The following is a 19,391-nucleotide window of genomic DNA, read 5'->3' as shown; positions in this document are numbered from 1 at the left end:
CTGCTTTTTCTTCTTCCTATTCTTTCTTTCTTTCTCATGGATAAAAATTTGTTCAAATATCAAATTTCTTCAAATATCAAAAATTGAGATTTACATTCCAGTTTTATTCTTTTAATGGGTTATCCCTAACTTATTAAGACTGATCGTTATACTTTTTCATATTTTTCTATTTCCCAAGTTTATCAATATCTTTCCTCAAACAATAAAAATGATTTAGAATTCTCTCATCTCTTTTTAGTTTCTCCCTGAAGTGTTTTGGTTCACATCATCTAGAATTTCAGTTTTGGAAATTCAGTTGTAAATGTGTTTTTCTTCATTTTCTGACATTTTCCTCTTATTATTCTTTATTTTTTGTCCTTATATTTTTAGACAATAATTTTTAAAAGTTTTTTGCCCACTCTTTCTTCCCCTATTTCTATAATATCATACTGAATTTATTTCTATTAGAGTTCTTCTAGAAGTTTTCATGTATTTTTTAATTGTGGTAAAATATACAAGGCATAAAATTTACAGTTTTAACTATTTTAAATTGTGGTAAAATACACATAACATAAAACTTACCATTGTAACCATTTTTAAGTGTACAGTGCAGTAGTGTAAGTACACTCACATTGTTGTGCAACCATCACAACTCTCTGTCTCAGGAACTTGTTTCATCTTCCCAAACTGTACCCATTAAAAGTAAGTCTCCATTCCCTCCTCTCTCTAAACCCTGGCAATGGCCATTCTACTTTCTGTCTTTATGGATTTGGCTACTCTAGGTACCTCATATGAGTGAAATCATATAGTATTTGTCCTTTTGTGTTTGGCTTATTTCACTTAGCATAATGTCTTCAAAGCTCATCCATGTTGTAGCATGTGTCAGAATTTCCTTCCTTTTTAAGGATGAATGATATTTATTTGTATGTATATACCACATTTTGGTTATCCATTGATGGACACTTGGGTGGCTTCCATCTTTCATTATTTGAATAATGTCACTATGAACATGAGTGTACAAATATCTGTTCAAGTCCTTGCTTTCAATTATTTTGGGTGTATAACCGGAAGTAGAATTGCTGGATCTATGCTAATTCTATAATCAGATGATAATTCTACAATCATATGATAATTCTACATTTAACTTTTTGAGTAACTGACATACCATTTTACATAGCAACTGCACCATTTTACATCAACATCCTTCCTACCAATGCACAAGGGTTCCAAATTCTTCACATTCTCACTAACACTTGATGCTTTCTGTGTGGTTTTTTTTTTTTTTTGCCTGTTTTTTGTTTACAATAGCCATCCTAATGGGTGTAAAGTGAGGTTTTGACTTGCATTTCCCTATGACGTGTGACATTGAGCATTTTTTCATGTGATTATTGGCCATTCACATATTGTCTTTGGAGAAACATCTATTCAGGTCCTTTGCCCATTTTTGAAACGGACTGTTTTCAGATTGTTCATTGCTAGTGTGTGGAAATGCAACTGATTTTTGCACGTTGACTTGTATCTTGCTACTTTGCTGAATTCATTTATTAGTTCTAACAGCTTGTGTGTGTGTGTAGTCATTAGGGTTTTTTACATACAAGATCATATAATCTGCAAACAGAGATAATTTTACCTCTTCTTTTCCAGTTTGGATGCCTTTTATTTCTTTTTTTTTTTTGCCTTATTGCTCTAAGACTTCCAGAACTATGTTGAATAGGAGTGGTGAAAGCAGGCATCTTAGCCTTGTTCCTGATCTTAGAGGAAGAATGTTCAGGCTTCCATCACTGAGTATGATGTTAGCTGTGGGTTTTCCATAAATAGGATTTATTATGCTGAAGTAATTTCCTTCTATCCCTAGTTTATTGTTTTTATCATGAAAGTGTGTTGAATTTTGTCAAATGTTTTCTCTGAATCAACTGAGATAATCATGTTTCATTTTGTTTTTTGGTCTTTCATTCTCTTAATGTGGTGTATTACATTGATTGATTTTTGTATGTTGAACCATCCTTGAATTCCAGGAATAAATCCCACTTAGTCATGGTGTATAATCATTTTACTATGCTGCTGACTTCTGTTTGCTAATATTTGGTTGAGGACTTTCACATTCATATTCATAAGGAATAATGTTGGTAGTTTTCTTGTCTGAGTTTGATATCAGGATAATGCAGGCCTAAAATGAGCTAGGAAGTGTTCCTTTCTCTTCAAGTTTTTGGAAGTATTTCAGAAGGATTTAATTCTTCTTTAAATATTTGGTAGAATTCACCAGTGAAGCCATCTTGTCCACACTTGTTTATTGACATTTTTTTTTTTTGTGGTATGCGGGCCTCTCACTGTTGTGGCCTCTCCCATTGCAGAGCACAGGCTCTGGACACACAGGCCCAGCAGCCATGGCTCACAGGCCTAGCCGCTCCGCGACACGTGGGATCCTCCCGGACCGGGGCACGAACCTGCGTCCCCTGCATCGGCAGGCGGACTCCCAACCACTGCGCCACCAGGGAAGCCCTGTTTACTGACATTTTTGATTAATGATTCAATCTCCTTACTGGTTATAGGTCTATTCAGATGTTCTACTTCTTCATGATTCAGTCTTGCTAGGTTGTATGTTTCTATGAATTTGTCCATTTCATCTAGGTTATCCAAATTGTTGGTGTACAATTATTGATGCACTTTTATAATTCTATTTATTTCTATAAATCAATAGTAATGCCCCCTTTCTTATTTCTGATTTTAGTTATTTCCATTCTCTCTTTTTATTGGTTAATATAACTAAAGGTTTGTCATTTCTGTTGATCTTTTTGAAGAACTCTTGGTTTCATTTTCTCTATCATTTTTATATTCTCTATTTATTTTTGCTCTAATCTTTATTTCCTGTTGCTGGCTTTGGATTTGTTTGTCCTTCTTTTTCTAGTTCCTTAAGTTGTAAAGTTAGGTTGTTGATTTTAGACCTATATTCTCTAATGTAAGTCTTTACAATTATAAACTTTCCACTTGGCATTACTTTTGCTGCATCACGTAAGTTTGAATATGCTGTTTTCATTTTTATTTTTTTCAAGACATTTTTAATTTCCCTTGTGATTTCTTCTTTGACATATTGGTGTGTTTAATATTTATATATTTATGAATTTTCTAGTTTACCTTGTACAGTTGATTTCCAGTTTCATTCCACTGTGATTAGAAAAGACACTTGGTATGTTTTCAATCGTTTAAACTTTATTAAGACTATTTTGTGGCCTTAACATATGGTCTATCCTGGAGAATGCTCCTTTTGCATTTCAGAAAAATGTATATTATGCTGTAAGGAGAGTTCTGTGTATGTCTGTTAAGTCCAATTTGCCTATAGCATTATTCAAGTCCATGCTTTCCTTACTGATCTTCTGTCTAGTTCTTCTATCCATTATTGAAAGTGGGCTATTAAAGTCCTCTACTATTATTGTAGCAAAGAGCTTTTTTCTTTTTTTTTAACAGTCTGTGTGTGGCAATGTTTCTGAGGCCTTAAATGGCTGAGATGATTTTTTATTGTACTCTCATATTTAAATGATGATCTGGATAAGTGCAAAGTTCTAGCTTCAGAAATTTGTCTCCCCTACAATACTAAAAAGTATAACTCAGTTATCTTTTTACAGAAGTTTTTGAAATGCCTAAGATGAGTATATTGCCTGGTCATATGTGAGTGATCTGTTCTTTCACTCTGGAAGTTTTTCTTTATTTTTGATATTCTTAAATTTTACTAAAATGAGGCAAAGTATGAAAACTATCCAAATAACATCAATCTGTCTTATTTAACTGTGTGAGAGTCTATGTAATCTCCATGTTTTAAAGTATTAATTTTGGGCATGTTATTGACTTTGAATTTTATGAGGGCAGGGATCATGTCTTTCTGGTTCTTGGCTTTATCTTCAGTGCCAAGCAGGGTTCCTGGCATATGACAGGTGTGCTAAATAAACATTTGTTGAATGAATGAATGAATGAATGACTAAATAGATACTAAGGGAACTGCCAATTTCCTAAGATTCTATAAAATTTATTAATATTTCTTCTGTAATTTATCTCAATAGCTAGGGAATTTTTATGGCAGAAATAGACATTTAATAGAATTTAACAGTAAACTGAATTAGTTCCATTAAATGATCTATGGATTATATGAAATATAAGAAATACATAGTCAGGAAAAGGACAGCATGCCCGTGTGCAAATTATCACTGGCTTCTACACAAATCTGGAAACTGAAAGATAGAAGTCTCAGTCATAAATGCAGCAGCGCTTTGTACATGTCACTTATCACACTGTACTTGGTCTACAGCCCTTCCTCCCCTACTAAACTGTGACCAACTTGGAGGGACAACCTGTTTTTGAAGGAATACTGTATATGACAAGATTTGTACTGCACTTCTTTAGACTAGTGATATGTACCACTTTATAATAATTTAAATACTTAAAAGTGGAAAGAAGTGGTAGTTTTCTTTTTTCCCTCAAGAATATCCACTTAGGATTTAATGTACAGCATGGTAGCTATAGTTGATAATACCATTGTATATATTTAGAAGTTGATAAGAGAATAGACCTTAAAAGTTCTTATCACAAGAAAAAAATTTTGTAACTTTATATGGTGATGGATGTTATCTGGACTTACTGTGGTGATTGTTTCTCAATATGTACAAATATCGATTTATTTTGTCATACACATGAAACTAATAAAATGTTGTGTGTCAATTACATCTCAATAAATAAAAAAAGAATATCCACTTATATCAATGAACACTAAGTTAAAAAAAAACAGAATGGAAGAGAGAATGGGGGACATTCTTTCTTAACTCGTCTTTGCTATGGTTCTAAGCTTATTATGCTTAGTGGTATGATTTTTTTCTAATGATAACAACCAGGAGTGAGCCCCCACCATCATATTCTCTGCTTCTCTTAACTACCATCTAAAATGATAGCAGTAAGATGCAGACGTAGAGAATGGACTTGAGGACACGGGGAGGGGAAAGGGGTAAGCTGGGACAAAGTAAGAGAGTGGCATTGACATATATACACTACCAAATGTAAAATAGATAGCTAGTGGGAAGCAGCCGCATAGCACAGGGAGATCAGCTCCGTGCTTTGTGACCACCTAGAGGGGTGGGATAGGGAGGGTGGGAGGGAGGCACGAGAGGGAGGGGATATGGGGATATATCTATACGTATAGCTGATTCACTTTGTTATAAAGCAGAAACTAACATACCATTGTAAAGCAATTATACTCCAATAAAGATGTTAAAAAATAAATAAAAATAAAATAATATCAGTAATGTCCACTTTTAACAGTCCTATACATTTGAAAGTTGTCACAGATTTATAAACATATAATCTTTCCTGAAGAAAAGTAATAAAAATGTTGATAGAAAAAGAAAAGACAGATATTCTCATGGTTGTGAATATAGAAAGTCTAATGATAATTCACAGCCACAAAAGACATTATTGTGACAACAGTGGTAAATGCAAAAAGATCTTAAGAATATGCTTTGGATGGTGGAATTCTTGCAGGTTTTTTGATATTTAGAATCTGTAACACTGAACTGTATAAATAACTAACAGTAAAAAAAAAAAGCCTATGTTTTTCTACAGAATTTGAATGAATTATAGAAATTCGAGAAGGTTTTTTTTTTTTGCGGTATGTGGGCCTCTCACTGTTGTGGCCTCTCCCGTTGCGGAGCACAGGCTCCGGACGCACAGGCCCAGCGGCCATGGCTCACGGGCCCAGCCGCTCCGTGGCATGTGGGATCTTCCCAGACCGGGGCACGAACCCGTTTCCCCTGCATTGGCAGGTGGACTCTCAACCACTGTGCCACCAGGGAAGCCCGAGAAGGTTTTAACAGACTTGAAAATATGAATTATTTGGATTTTGCACAGTAGGTGCAAAAGTGGTATGTAATATTTCAACCAGTATGTCAAATAATATATGCATAAATTGGACAGAGTTGCCTTATATTTTAAATAATAGTAATCAGTTTAAAAATAAACTCATTTAACTTTTACATGCTTTTCATATTTCCCTGTCTTAATTAGTTCCTCAAGTTATTCCTAGCCCATGCTATTTCATTTGAATATATTGATGAATGTAGAGCAAGGTGAGAAAAATGATTCTCATAAAGGAAGTATAATAATATATTTGCTTTCAGAATAAACCTCTATTCAAGTCTGCACATCCTGTAATGACCACAGAATTCCCTTTTACTGTTGTTTCATGGTTCCTAAGGTATCATTCCATTTGGGAACATATTTGAAAATTAAAACTTCGGCAACCATCTTTACAAAGTATATAGGCATACTTTAAAATCTGAACTTTAACATTTTGAACCATGTCTATATATCTTCCCTTTTGAAACAGTTACCTTGTTTGAATAATTTAAGCAATGAAAATGCAGGTAAAGTCACCAACAATGAGGCCATGTGGGCTAAAATAACTTGAGGAAAAGTTACCTTTAACAGAAGTTACACAGAATTTTAGACTTGAAATGGACACTACAGATCATGTAATCTGAAAACCATTTGGGGAGCCCATGGTAAGGACTGAAAACATCTTTCACCCTGAAATTTTTAAGTGATTCAGATATTTAATGTTTCTATCCTGCTTAGCAAAGGCAAATCTACATTTTTTGCACTATCTAAATGTTATTTAAATGTAATTCCCATTATGTTGACTAGAATCTTTTGTGGAAAAGAGAATCTCATTATGAATATGTAATGAATTTTTGGAGTTTACTTAATTCCTTGGAAAAATACATCTTCATTAGTATTTTTTTAGTTGGGCAAAAAGTCTTTCTATGATACTTATATCAGTTAATTTTTTATGCTACCACACTTTTGGATAAATATGAGGGAAGGAACATATGGATTAAGTCCAAGTATTGCTTTTCAATATTTTATCTAAAATTGTATTCAATTTTCAATTTAGTTTTAAAGGTTAGTTTTGCAATATCATTGCAATTAAGCCTGTAATTGTTGTATTTATTTAAAGCAATACTAGCCTATTGATTTACATTTAAGTTTTAAACAACTTATTTTGTTTTTATAATGATAAAGTTGAGTAGCATGTTCTTACATGGATATACTAGTTTTATGCTGATTGTTTTCAGAATAAGCTAATCATATATGATATAATTAAAATTTTATGTTAAATAAAAGTATGCTAAAAGAAATACTTCAAACATAACTATATATACATCATTAATATGCAAATTTGACATGTAAACAATAAAATACTGTTCTAGTTGTCTGAAGAGTTAGAATAAAGGCATGTCTAGTAAGGCAACTGCCTTGTACATAGTCGTACAAATGGTATAATTATACCACTTTGCTTACCATTCTATTACTTTACCACTCATTTGGTGTTTGACAGCTGTGCTGGGCTGACCAGAAATTTTGAATATGTGAAAAGAATTTGTTGGGTTGGTGGGGTTTTTTCTTTCTTTCTTTCTAAATTTAAAATTTCCTAAAAATTTTAAAGTTTTTCATTTGGTTTTTCATTTACTTGGAATTTAATTTAATTTTATGTATAATGTTGGACACAAATTCAACTCCAATTCTCTCCCCCGTGAAAACTCAATTGTTCCAGTTTTGAACAATTACTTATTGAACTGTTCCTCCTTTCCTTTTGGTATCTTGTCAAAACTGTCTTGATATTCTTGGCACTTTATACTTTTTCTTTATAATCCCCTTGTCAAGGTCCACAGGAAAAAGCTCTGCCAGTAATTTGATAGTGAATTTCATTGAATCTATAGATTAATTTTGGGGAAAGCTGACGTCTTTATCATATTAAATTTTTATACCATGAACATAGTGTATCTCTTTTCCATGTATGTTTCCAATAGTTTATTATTCCTTCTACAACTATCTTGCATACATTTTAAAAGATAATTATTAACTGTTCTTATATATTTTTAGTTGATACTATAAATAGTATATTTTAAAAATTATGTTTCCTATTTTGTGTTGCTAGTGTACAGGAATGCAGTTGATTTTTATAAACTGCACTTGTATTTGAATTCTCTTATTCTAAAATATTATCTGCATATTCTCGTATTTTTATGTGAATTCTCACAGTTTTTGAATAATAGTTTTTTTTTATCTTAATGTGGTAAAATACACATAAAATTTATCATCTTAACCATTTAAAGTGTACAGTTCAGTGGCATTAAATACATTCCTATTGTGCAAGCATCACCACTATCCATCCTCATAACCCTTTTCATCTTATAACACTGAAACTCTGTACCTATTAAACAATAACTCCCCATTCTCCCTTCCACCCAGCCCCAGGCAACCATCATTAACACTTTCTGTCTTTATGATTTTGACTACACTAAGTACCTTATATAAGTGGAATCATATAGTATTTGTCTTTTTGTAACTGTCTTATTTCACTTAGCATAATGTCCTCAAGGTGCATCAATGTTGTAGCATATTGCAGAATTTCCTTCGTTTTTAAGGTGGAATATTTCATTATTTGTATATACCACGTTTTGCTTATCCATTCATTGATCAATGGACACTTGGACTGCTTCCACATTTTAGCTATTGTCCACTCTGCTGCCGTGAACTTGGGTGTATAAATATCTCTTTGAGACCCAACTCTCAATTCTTTGGGGTATATACCCAGAAGTGGAATTGCTGGATCAAATGGTAAAGTAATTCCATTTTAAATTTTCTGAGGAAGTGTCATACTGTTTTCCACAGTGACTGTATCATTTTACATTCCCACCAACAGTGCTCAAGGGTGACATTTCTCCACATCCTCTCCAACAAATTATTTTTTGATGTAAGTGTTCCTAATAGTTGTGATGCGGTACCTATGTTAGTTTTGATTTGCATTTCCCTAATGATTAGTGATGTTGAGCATCTTTTTTATGTGCTTATTGGCTATTCATACATCTTTCATATCCAAGAAATTACTGCCAAGTCCAATGTTATGAAGTTTTGTTCTGTTTTCTTCTAAGAATTTTATTATATTAGGTATTACATTTGGGTCCTTGATCCATTTTGGTGTTTAGTAAGGGTCCAACTTCATTCTTTGCATGTGAATATCCAGTTTCCCAGCACCGTTTGTTGAAAAGACTGTCTTTTCCCCATTGAATGGTCTTGGCACTCTTGTTGAAAATCATTTGACCGTATATGTGAGGGTATATTTCTGGGCTCTCTATTCTATTCCATTGATCTATGTCTGTCTTTGTGCTAGTACAAAAGAGTTTTGATTACTGTAGCTTTGTAATAAGTTTTGAAATCAGGAAGTGTGAGTCCTCCAGGTTTCTTCTCCTTTTTCCAGATTATTTTTGGATATTCTAGGTGCTTGAGATTTCATCTGAATTTTAGGATGGGTTTATCTATTTCTGCAAAAAAAATCATTGGGACTCTTCTAAGGGTTACATTGAATCTGTAGATTGCTTTGGGTAGTACTAAATCTTAACAATATTAAGTTTTCTAATCCATGAACTTGGGATGTGTTTCCATTTATTTTTTCTGCTTTAATTTTTTTCAGGAATGTTCTGTAGTTTTCAGTGTATAAGTCTTTCATCTCCTTGGTTAAGTTAATTTCTAAGTACTTTCTTAGTTTTGATACAATTCTAAGTGGAAATGTTTTATAATTTCCCTTTCAGATTATTTATTGTTTGTGTATGGAAATACAACTGATTTTTACTTAGTGACTTTGTATTCTGCTATTTTGCTGAATTCATTTATTTTAACAGCTTTTGTATGGGTGTGTGCGTAGTCTTTTTTTACATATAATATCATCTGCAAACAGATAATTTTACTTCTTTCTTTCCAAGTTGAATGCTTTGTATTTCTTTTTCTTGCCTAATTACTCTGACTAGAACTTCCAATACTATGTTGAATAGAAGTGGTGAAAATGGGCATCCTTACCTTGTTACTAATCTTAGAGGAAAAATGTTCAGTCTTTCACCATTGAATGTGTTGTTAACTGTAGGTTTTCCATAAATCGGATTTATTACATTGAAGTAGTTTCCTTCTATCCTTAGTTTGTTGAGTGTTATCATGAAAGGATGTCAAATAATTTTCTGCATTCATTGAGTTGATCATGTGGGGTTTTATCCTTCATTTTATTCATGTGCATATTGCATTGATCAAATTGTATATGTTGAACCACCTTTGCATTCCAGGAATAAATTCTACTTATCATGCTGCTGAATTCTGTTTGCTAGTATTTTGTTGATTCCTGCATCAGTGTTCATAGGGATTTGGCCTGTAGTTTTCTTTTCTTGTAATGTCTTACCTGGCTTTGGTATTAGGTTATGCTGGCCTCACAGAATAAACCAGGAAGTGGTCCCTCTTCTTCAATTTTTTATAAAAGTTTGAGAAGTATTAGTATTAGTTCCTCTTTAAATGTTTGATAGAATTCACAAATGAAACCCTCAGGTCCAGGACTTCTCTCTGTTGGCAGATTTTTGATTACTGATTCAATATCCTTACTGGTTATAGGTATACTCAGATTTTCTATTGCTTTGTGATTTAGTTTTGGTTAGTTTTATGTTTCTGGGAAATTTGTCCATTTCATCTGGGTTATTCAATTTTTTTGGCATACCATTGTTAATTGTACTCTCATAATCCTTTTTATTTCTGTAAGATTTCTAGTAATGTCTCTACTTTTATTTCTGATTTTAGTAATTTGAGTCTTCTTTTTTCTTAGTTCTTCTAGCTAACGGTCTGTCAATTTTGTTGGTCTTTTCTAAAAATCACTTTTCTTTTCATTGATTTTCTCTATTGTTTTTCTATTCTGTATTTCATTTGTCTCTGCTCTAATTTTTATTACTTCCTTCCTTCTGCTAGCTTTGGGTTTTGTTTGTTTTTTTTCTGGTTCCTTAAATTGTAAAGTTAAAGTTGTTGATTTGGGAGTTTTCTTCTTTTTGTATATTTCCTGCTTAGCACTGCTTTTGCAGCATACCATAAGTTTTGGTACATTATGTTTTTGTTTTCATTAGTCTCTAAGTATTTTTTAATTTCCCTTGTTTTTCTTTGATCCGTGGTTGCTTAAATGAGTACTGTTTAGTTTCCACAATTTTGTGAATTTTCCAGGTTTACTTTTGTTATTGATTTCTAACTTCATCCCATTGTAGTCAGAGAAGATACTTTTTACTTTGTTGATATATATATTTTTAAATCTGTGCGACTTAATTTGTGGCATAAAATATGGTCTATCCTGGAAAATGTCTCATCTGCACTTGAGAAGAATGTGTGTGCTATTGTTGTTGGGTAGATTGTTCTGTATGTCAATTAGACCTAGTTTGTTTATTGTGTTAAATCCTCTATTTCTTACCTATCTACTGTCTTGTTGTTCTATCCATTATTTTGAGTGGGGTATTAAAGTCTCCAACTATTATTATTGAATTGTTTTTCCCTTCAATTCTGTCAGTTTTTGCTTCATATTTTGATAGTGTGTCATTAGGTACATAAATGTTTATAATTGTTATATCTTCTTGCTGTGTTTAATCTCTTATTAATATATAATGTCCTTCTTTGTCACTTATAACATTTGATTTAAAGTCTACTTTCTCTGATATTAGCATGGCTTCCCCCAGATCTCTTTTGTTTACTCTTTGCATGAAATGTCTTTTTCCATCCTTTCCCTTTTAACTGTTTGTCTTTGGATCTCATACGAGTCTCCTGTAGACAACATGTAACTGGTTCATGTTGTTTTCTCCATTCTGCCAATCTCTTTCTCCAACTTTTTTTTTTTTTTTGCGGTACGCGGGCCTCTCACCGTTGTGGCCTCTCCTGTTGCGGCACAGGCTCTGGATGCGCAGGCCCAGCGGCAATGTCTCACGGGCCTAGCCACTCTGAGGCATGTGGGATCTTCCCAGACCAGGGTACGAACCCATGTCCCCTGCATCGGCAGGAGGACTCTCAACCACTGCGCCACCAGGGAAGCCCTCTTTCCTCAACTTTTGACTGGAGAGTTTAACCCATTTACATTTAAAGTTATTACTGACAAGGAAGGACTTACTCCTGCCATTGTGCTATTTGTTTTCTATATGCTGTATAGCTATTTTGTCCCTCATTTCCTGCATTTCTGTCTTCTTTTGTGTTTAAATGATTTTTATTTTCTAGTGAAATGTTTAAATTCTTTTCTTATTGTTTTGGTGTATATTCTACAGCTATTTTCTTTGTGGTTACCATGGGAATTACATTTAACATCCTAAAGTTGTAACACTTTAACTTGAATTTATACCAGCTTAATTTCAATAATATACAAAAACTCTGCTCCTTTACAGCTCTGTCCTTACCCCTTTTGGTTTTTGGTGTCACAAAATGACATGTTTATACATTGTATGTCTGCAAACATAGACAACTAATAATAATTAATCTCCTAAATTAAGCAGAAAACATTTGGACTTACAAACCAAAGTTACAGTAATACTAGCTTTTACACGAAGAGTTGATTTTTTCTTTAAATGTATTAGTCTCATAAATCATGTAGAAAACAAAACATACAGTTACAAGCCATTGTTATAATACTAGCTTTTATAATTTCCCATGTAGTTACCTTTATTGATTTCTATATTTTTCTATACAGCTTCAAGTTGCTGTCTAGTGTCCTTTCATTTCACTATACAGGAATCGCTTGAGCACTTAATGCAGGGCAGGTCTAGTGGTCACAAACTCTCTTAGCTTTTGTTTCTCTGGCACTGCCTTAACTTCTCCCTTCACTTCTGAAGGGCAGTTTTGGCAGATATAGGCTCTTTGGTTGACAGTTTTTCCTTTTAGCACTCTGAATATATCAGCCAATTCTCTTCTGGCCTCCAAAGTTTCTGATGAGAAATATACTGATAATTTTGAGCATCCTTTGTATGTGATGATTTGCCTCTCTCTTGTTGCTTTCAAGATTGTCTCTTTGGCACTGGCTTTTGAAAGTTTAATTATAATGTGTCTTGGTATGGACCTCTTTGCATTCATCTTATTTGGAGTTTGTTGAGCTTCCTGGGTGTTTCTATTCATGTCTTTCACAAAATTTGGAACATTTTCAGCGATTATTTCTTCAAATATTCTGTCTCTTTCTCTCTCTCTCCTCTGGGACTCCCACAAGTGTGTATTTTGGTCTTCTTGATGGTGTCCCCCTGAGTATGAATTTCTCATAAACTTTGATATGCAGTATTTCTATTATTATTGAGTTCTAATGGATACTGAAACAGCAAGACTCCTGAGAGGAAATCAGAATATAAGTTCACTTATTTGTTACACTGCTCATTCAAACCCACTTGGAGGGCTAGTTTTTCTCCATACCCTTAAAAGGAAGGGTACAGAGAAATCACATGAATCTTCTGGTCTCTCTCAATAATAAAAAATCCTGTGGTCACTTCTAGCCACTAGACAAATAAGCAAAAAGTCTTGGTTTGATAGTTAATAGGTCCACTGTAATATTAAAATTCAGAATTCAATACTCATTTAAACTTAAAGTTCTTCTGCTAGCAGAGCTTACACATGCTGCAGGTGAGTTGTTGCAGTGGAAAAAGTAGGGGTGATTACTACTTTTATATACGTTTCTGTCTTTCTCTCATACTTACTAGGCTGCTCTGACTTTTCCAGAATTGTTTGGGAAAAGGAGAAAAATTAAGACACAGGAAAGGTCTTTTAAACCAGTACTGCCATGAGAGTGCAGAGGCCTTCCTTGGATGTCTTTCATAGGGTGCTTTCCTGTATTCTTCAGGGTCACTGTTTTATCCCTATGTATCCAGCTGTCCCAGGTCCCCTTTTGGGGTCATCTTGAAGTCTCTGCTGGCTTTCTCTCACCTAAGACCCACATCTTGAGGAAATGTGCATCCTTTTGTCACAATAAACTCTGGGAGTAAGGTGGCCCCAAACACATTAAACTTTCTTACTCAACTTCAGAGCAGTTAGCCAGCCATAACACTTGCCCTTCAGATTCTTAAGGTTTGAGTCAAATAGTCCACCATGTTCCAAAAATTCCAAGGGATGCATATTAAATATTCCAAGTGATTCCTCTGAAGCTCCTTTTGCTTGTCTTGAGGTGTGGAACTTAGCTCTGCAATAGCTCTATCAAAAACATTTTCTTCTCTTCCTCTAACCTCCCATTCCCATCCTCTAATCCCTTCCATCCAACACTTTCATATGCTCAATGTAGATGAGGAATTAGGATCATAAAATCTATGTTGTTGACTTCCTTTGGAAATCTTATATGGAAGACTATCTCACATTAAATGTGAGGTTTGTCATTTTAGGGCCTCAGCTGAAGAAGTCTTATAACTTGTTCCTTTTAATTATTACATATTTATTATCTAATTTCCATCATGATTTTTTTCTCTGACCCATACATTTAGAAGTGTTTTTAAATTTCCAAATATATCATCTTTTAAAAATATTTTTGAAATATTGATTTGACTTAATTCATGGGACTAGAGAACATGATCTGTCTGAAGCAGACTGCTGGAAAGTTGTTGAGACTTATTTTATGACATAGTTTATAGTCAATTTTTTAAAATGTTCCCTATGTGCTTGTGAAGATGTTTATTCTCTAATAATAAAATAGAGTACTCTATATATATCCATTAGATCAAGACAGTTAATTGTGTGGCTTGATTCTACTTTCTTTTTAATCTGACAATTACTGTGAAGAATATTAAAAATTTCTACAATGTTTATGACCTTACAAGTTACTCCTTGAAATTCTGACAACTTTTATATATTTGAGACTATTGGTAGGTGGTTATAAGTAGAGATCCTTTTTTTATCTCCTTGGTAAACTATGCCTTTTATAATTTCTGTGGCTAATTTCTTTGTCCTTAAGGCTTTTCACATTAAAGCTTGTATTGTCTGATATTAATATTCTGAGCTATTCTAATTGTTTTTTCCCCTCTACTATTTCTCTATTATATCTTTTTACTTTACTTTCAGCCTTGTCTTTACTTTCTTAAGAGTATGTATTGTAACTGACATACAGCTGGATTTAGTTTTTATCCAATCAGAAAGTACCTTTTACCAGGAAAATTAATCTTTTAAACACATTTATTGCTTTTACTAAAATATATGGATAATTTTTATTATTTTGAGCTATTAATCATGCTTTTGCTTTATTTTTCTCCTTTCCTGCTTTGTATTGGATTTTTATTATCCACTTTTTTATTAAGAACTTATATGTTCCTTTAATATTTCATTACATATACCCTGACATTTAATGTGAATATTTCACTTAGTAAAAATCATCAGGTGAGCCATGGCCCCTGAGCCTGTGTGTCCGGAGCCTGTGCTCCGCAATGGGAGAGGCCACAGCAGTGAGAGGCCTGCGTACCGCAAAAAACAAAAAAAATCATCAGTATCTCTACTCTCCTCTTTTCCAACAGAAACATCTTAAACACCTTAGATTCTTTCATTGTTATCACATTTTCAAGTTTTCTGTCCAGCATTTTAATTTTCCTTTATTTTTTACATATTTAAATTACATCATTATTATAGTTTTACACAGTTAATGGTTGTTTGCTAATTTTTTTAGGCTAATCATTCTTCTTACATTTCAGATGTTTTCTGAGTTAAAAGTCCTTAAAAAGATCCTGTAGTGAGAGTCCACTGGTTTTATACTTTTGATTGTTTGAAAATATTCTTATTTTGCACTCACTATAGTGTAGCAGACTATGAAGTTCTAGGTTGACAGTTATTTTCTTTTTGCACTTTGAAGTTACTATCCCATTGTCTCCTGGCTTCCTTTCTAATATTGAGAAGTCTAGTGTTATCAGTTAAATTGTCATTCTATTCTATAGGTAACCTGTCTTTTCTAATGGCTGCTTTCAAGACTCTTTGTTACTTTCTTTTGTAATTTTACTTCAATGTGTGCAACTACTGGCATATATATATTTTTAATATTGCACCCAATTTATTGTGCTTCCTGAATCTGAGGATTTCAGCTATCATTTCTTTGAAAATTTTCTTTCCTCATTCTCTCTATTCATTACTTCTGGAAATCCAATTCTAGCCTCCATTTTTCTTAACCTTTCTTTTGTACTTTCCCTCTACTTGACATTTTGTCCTGCATTTGGGGTCATTTCTTTAGATCTTACAGGTCATGAATTCTCTATTAGGGTTTTTTCTTTTCTTTCTTTTTTTTGGGAGGGGGGATATGTCCACTCGGCTTTTATTTTTTTAATTTTGTATTTTTTAATTTTTATTTTTTTGAACTATAGTTGATTTACAATGTTTCAGGTGTACAGCAAAATCAGTTCAGATTCTTTTCTATTATAGGTTATTACAAGATACTGAATATAGTTCCCTATGTTATATGGTATATTATGCTGTGTTTGACCTGCCATTTAACTTAATATTGAGTTTTAAATTTCAATAATTAAAATTGTCACTTCCAAAAGTTCTAGTCCTTTTAAAAAAATCTATTTGCTGTTTTTTGACTGTGTCTTTTCTCTTTCTCATGTTCTCAGTTTCATTTTTTAAAATATCGGTATGTATTTTATCTATTCACACACACACACAAACTTTTATCTAATACTTCTCATAACTGAAACTACTAAGGGTCTATCTTTGTTGCATGTTTGTCCTACTGGCTTTTGTTCATGGTGGCTCATTTTTGTGTTTTACAGTGTGGGGACTGTGAACTGTTTTATAGGGCTTTATCTCTGAGAATTTTGAGGGATCTTTGTTTTAACATGTTTTCTTTTAGAAAGGATATGCTATTTTCTTTCTCCCAACCTGGATGTAATTAAACTGGCACTACATTATGCTATTATCATGGCTTGGGGTTTCCTAGATCATGCAGATTATGTGAATTCAAATTGTAATCCATTTGGGGGCATGGCTGTGGTTTCAAAATGTCAGAGGAAATACACACATGTGCACACACACACACACACACACACACACACACCCTGTCCAAAGAGCCCATGCCAAGAAAAACAAGTCTCTCTTCTTCATCCTCCCTGTTTTCTGCTCTCCAGAGTTTTCTTCTAGCCCACTGTTTCACTGAGGATGTTACCTTTCAAGGTTCTGATTTCAAATGAGAGCCTCAGTTCCAATTTGGGACCTTATGAGAGCTTAAGACCATGGCTTCTGTCCCCACAAAACTGTTAAAATTCAGACCTTTTGGTAACTGAGATGCGCAGATGTTTCCAGGATAGCAGTGGTATAAGCGCCAGCTAAATAAGCTAGCTTTCACCTCCCTCCTTACTTTTGGCCTATGAGTATCTTACATACTTTTTTTTTGCAAGGTCTGCTATGCATTTTGAGTATTTTTATAAAATTATTTCAACCTGCAGTTCCTCGTGTTTTGTTGCTGATTTGTTAGGCTTACTATGTGACATGTGATATGAAATATTACATGAAATTGAATCACAGGATTTAAGTTTTCAAATCTAAAAGTATCTTCTGTGAAATATTTTTGTATACCTATCATATTGCAATGAGTATCAGGAATCATGTTCTAGTCCTGATTTTATTTGCTATTTGTGACCAGGGGCAAATAACTTATCATTTCTCAAAACTATTTTCTTGTCTTTAAATTAAAGCACAGGATCAAGGAATCCCTTAAATTTCTTCAAGTTCTAATATATAATGAGTCTATGAAGTAAAAACAGCATTGGTGAAGGTTCAAGAGGTAATAATGCTCATCACATTCCTAACACTAACCTGCCATTCACTATATATCTTTCACTATACCTGACTCAAGAATCAAATTGTCCTTTTGTTGACCCAAGTTTTTTTTTTTTTTTTTTTTTGCGGTACGCGGCCCTCTCACTGTTCTGTCCTCTCCCATTGTGGAGCACAAGCTCCGGACGCGCAGGCTCAGCGGCCATGGCTCACGGGCCCAGCTGCTCCATGGCATGTGGGATCTTCCCGGACCGGGGCACGAACCCGTGTCCCTTGCATCGGCAGGCGGACTCTCAACCACTGCACCACCAGCGAAGCCCTTGTTCTGTTTTTTAATGAGAGTAAAAGAATATATATTACATGAAATTTACCTTCTTCACCATTTTAAAGTCTACAGTTCAGTAGTATTAAGTACATTCACACTGTTGCATAACACTGACTTTTAAACTTTAAGGTTTAGGTTACTTATTGGCAAACAAGAACACATCTATTTCTATCATCTCTACCCTGCTCTTATCTGTTCTTCCTTTCTCCCCCTTGATACAATGGCTGGAAAACTGTATCAGGGGAGAAATGCTACAACCTAAAATCAGCTAACTAAAACTCTGAGACTCAATTTCTTATGCTGTCTTATGTTTTCATACTTCTATGGTCTGAATGTTTGTGTCCCCTCAAAACTCATATGTTGAAATTCTAATGCCCCTTGTGATGGTTTTAGAAGGTGAGGTCTTTGGGAGGTGATTAGTTCATGAGATGGAGCCCTCATTAACAGGATTAATGCTCTTAAAAAAGAGATACCACAGAGCTCTCTAGCCCATTCCACCATGTGAGGACACAGCAAGAAAGGGCCAGCTATGAACTGGACGAGGGCCTTCACCAGAATACTACCATGCTGACACATTGATCTTGGACTTTCCAGCCTCCAGAACTGTGAGAAATAAATTTCTGCTGTTTATCCACAGCTACCCAGTCTGTGGAATTTTGTCATAGCAACTGAAATGGACTAAGACACATACCTATTTTTTTTGAGCCTTTTTGCTGGATTAACTCACAATTTTGGAGGTCTATGAACCACAGATAGATTCATATTTGACTTCTGCAGTGTGAATATAAAGACTACTTTTTTGTAAAATATTAAAAGGTTTAATCCTCTTTCTCAAGGGCCTCTTTGATAATCAAGTAATACTCTTGAAATGCCCATGCTATCATCATCTGTGTTTTTTCTCTTTTTGTATATTTTACAGGCTTAATTTTGCTAGATCATACTTTGCCAATGGTTTTGCATCCGACTTAGTTCTCCAGTATCATTTTTATTGACTTTTGGTAATTCCTGAATATTTTGCAAGGTTTTCAATTTCACTTTGCAGTGCAGTTTTACAGTGTTGGATGCTTACAATATCAGCACCTAGACAAGGATGTCACTCTAATGGGCTCAGACAAAAGCTACTGTTAAATGGGGGAAGGAATGTTTCAGGATGTCTAATTTTGTGAGGCATGTAAGTCACTAAAACATATTTTATGTCATGATTATTTCACTTCACCATGTATCATAACCATGGTGGTGAGATTAAATAAGAAACACTCAGAAATTGAGGCCCCCTTCACTTCTGTTAGTCACAAGAGTATTCCATCAGCCAGATGATCTCTTTCATTTAAATCAATGTTTACTTCTACGTGATTTGTCTACTCACTCCTATTTAGAGGTTAGCTCTTTAGAAATGAACATCTTAAATCAGTGGACCTCTGGAAAAATAAGACAACATTAAAAAATAAAGACATTACACAACTAGTCATTTCAATAGGGGAAAAAAATAAAATTTCTT

The sequence above is a fragment of the Hyperoodon ampullatus genome, assembly GCF_949752795.1.
Source record: "Hyperoodon ampullatus genome assembly, chromosome: 6".
In the NCBI taxonomy this organism is placed as follows: domain Eukaryota; kingdom Metazoa; phylum Chordata; class Mammalia; order Artiodactyla; family Ziphiidae; genus Hyperoodon; species Hyperoodon ampullatus.
The sequence above is the reverse complement of the archived record's forward strand: the minus strand, read 5'-3'. Positions refer to the sequence as shown.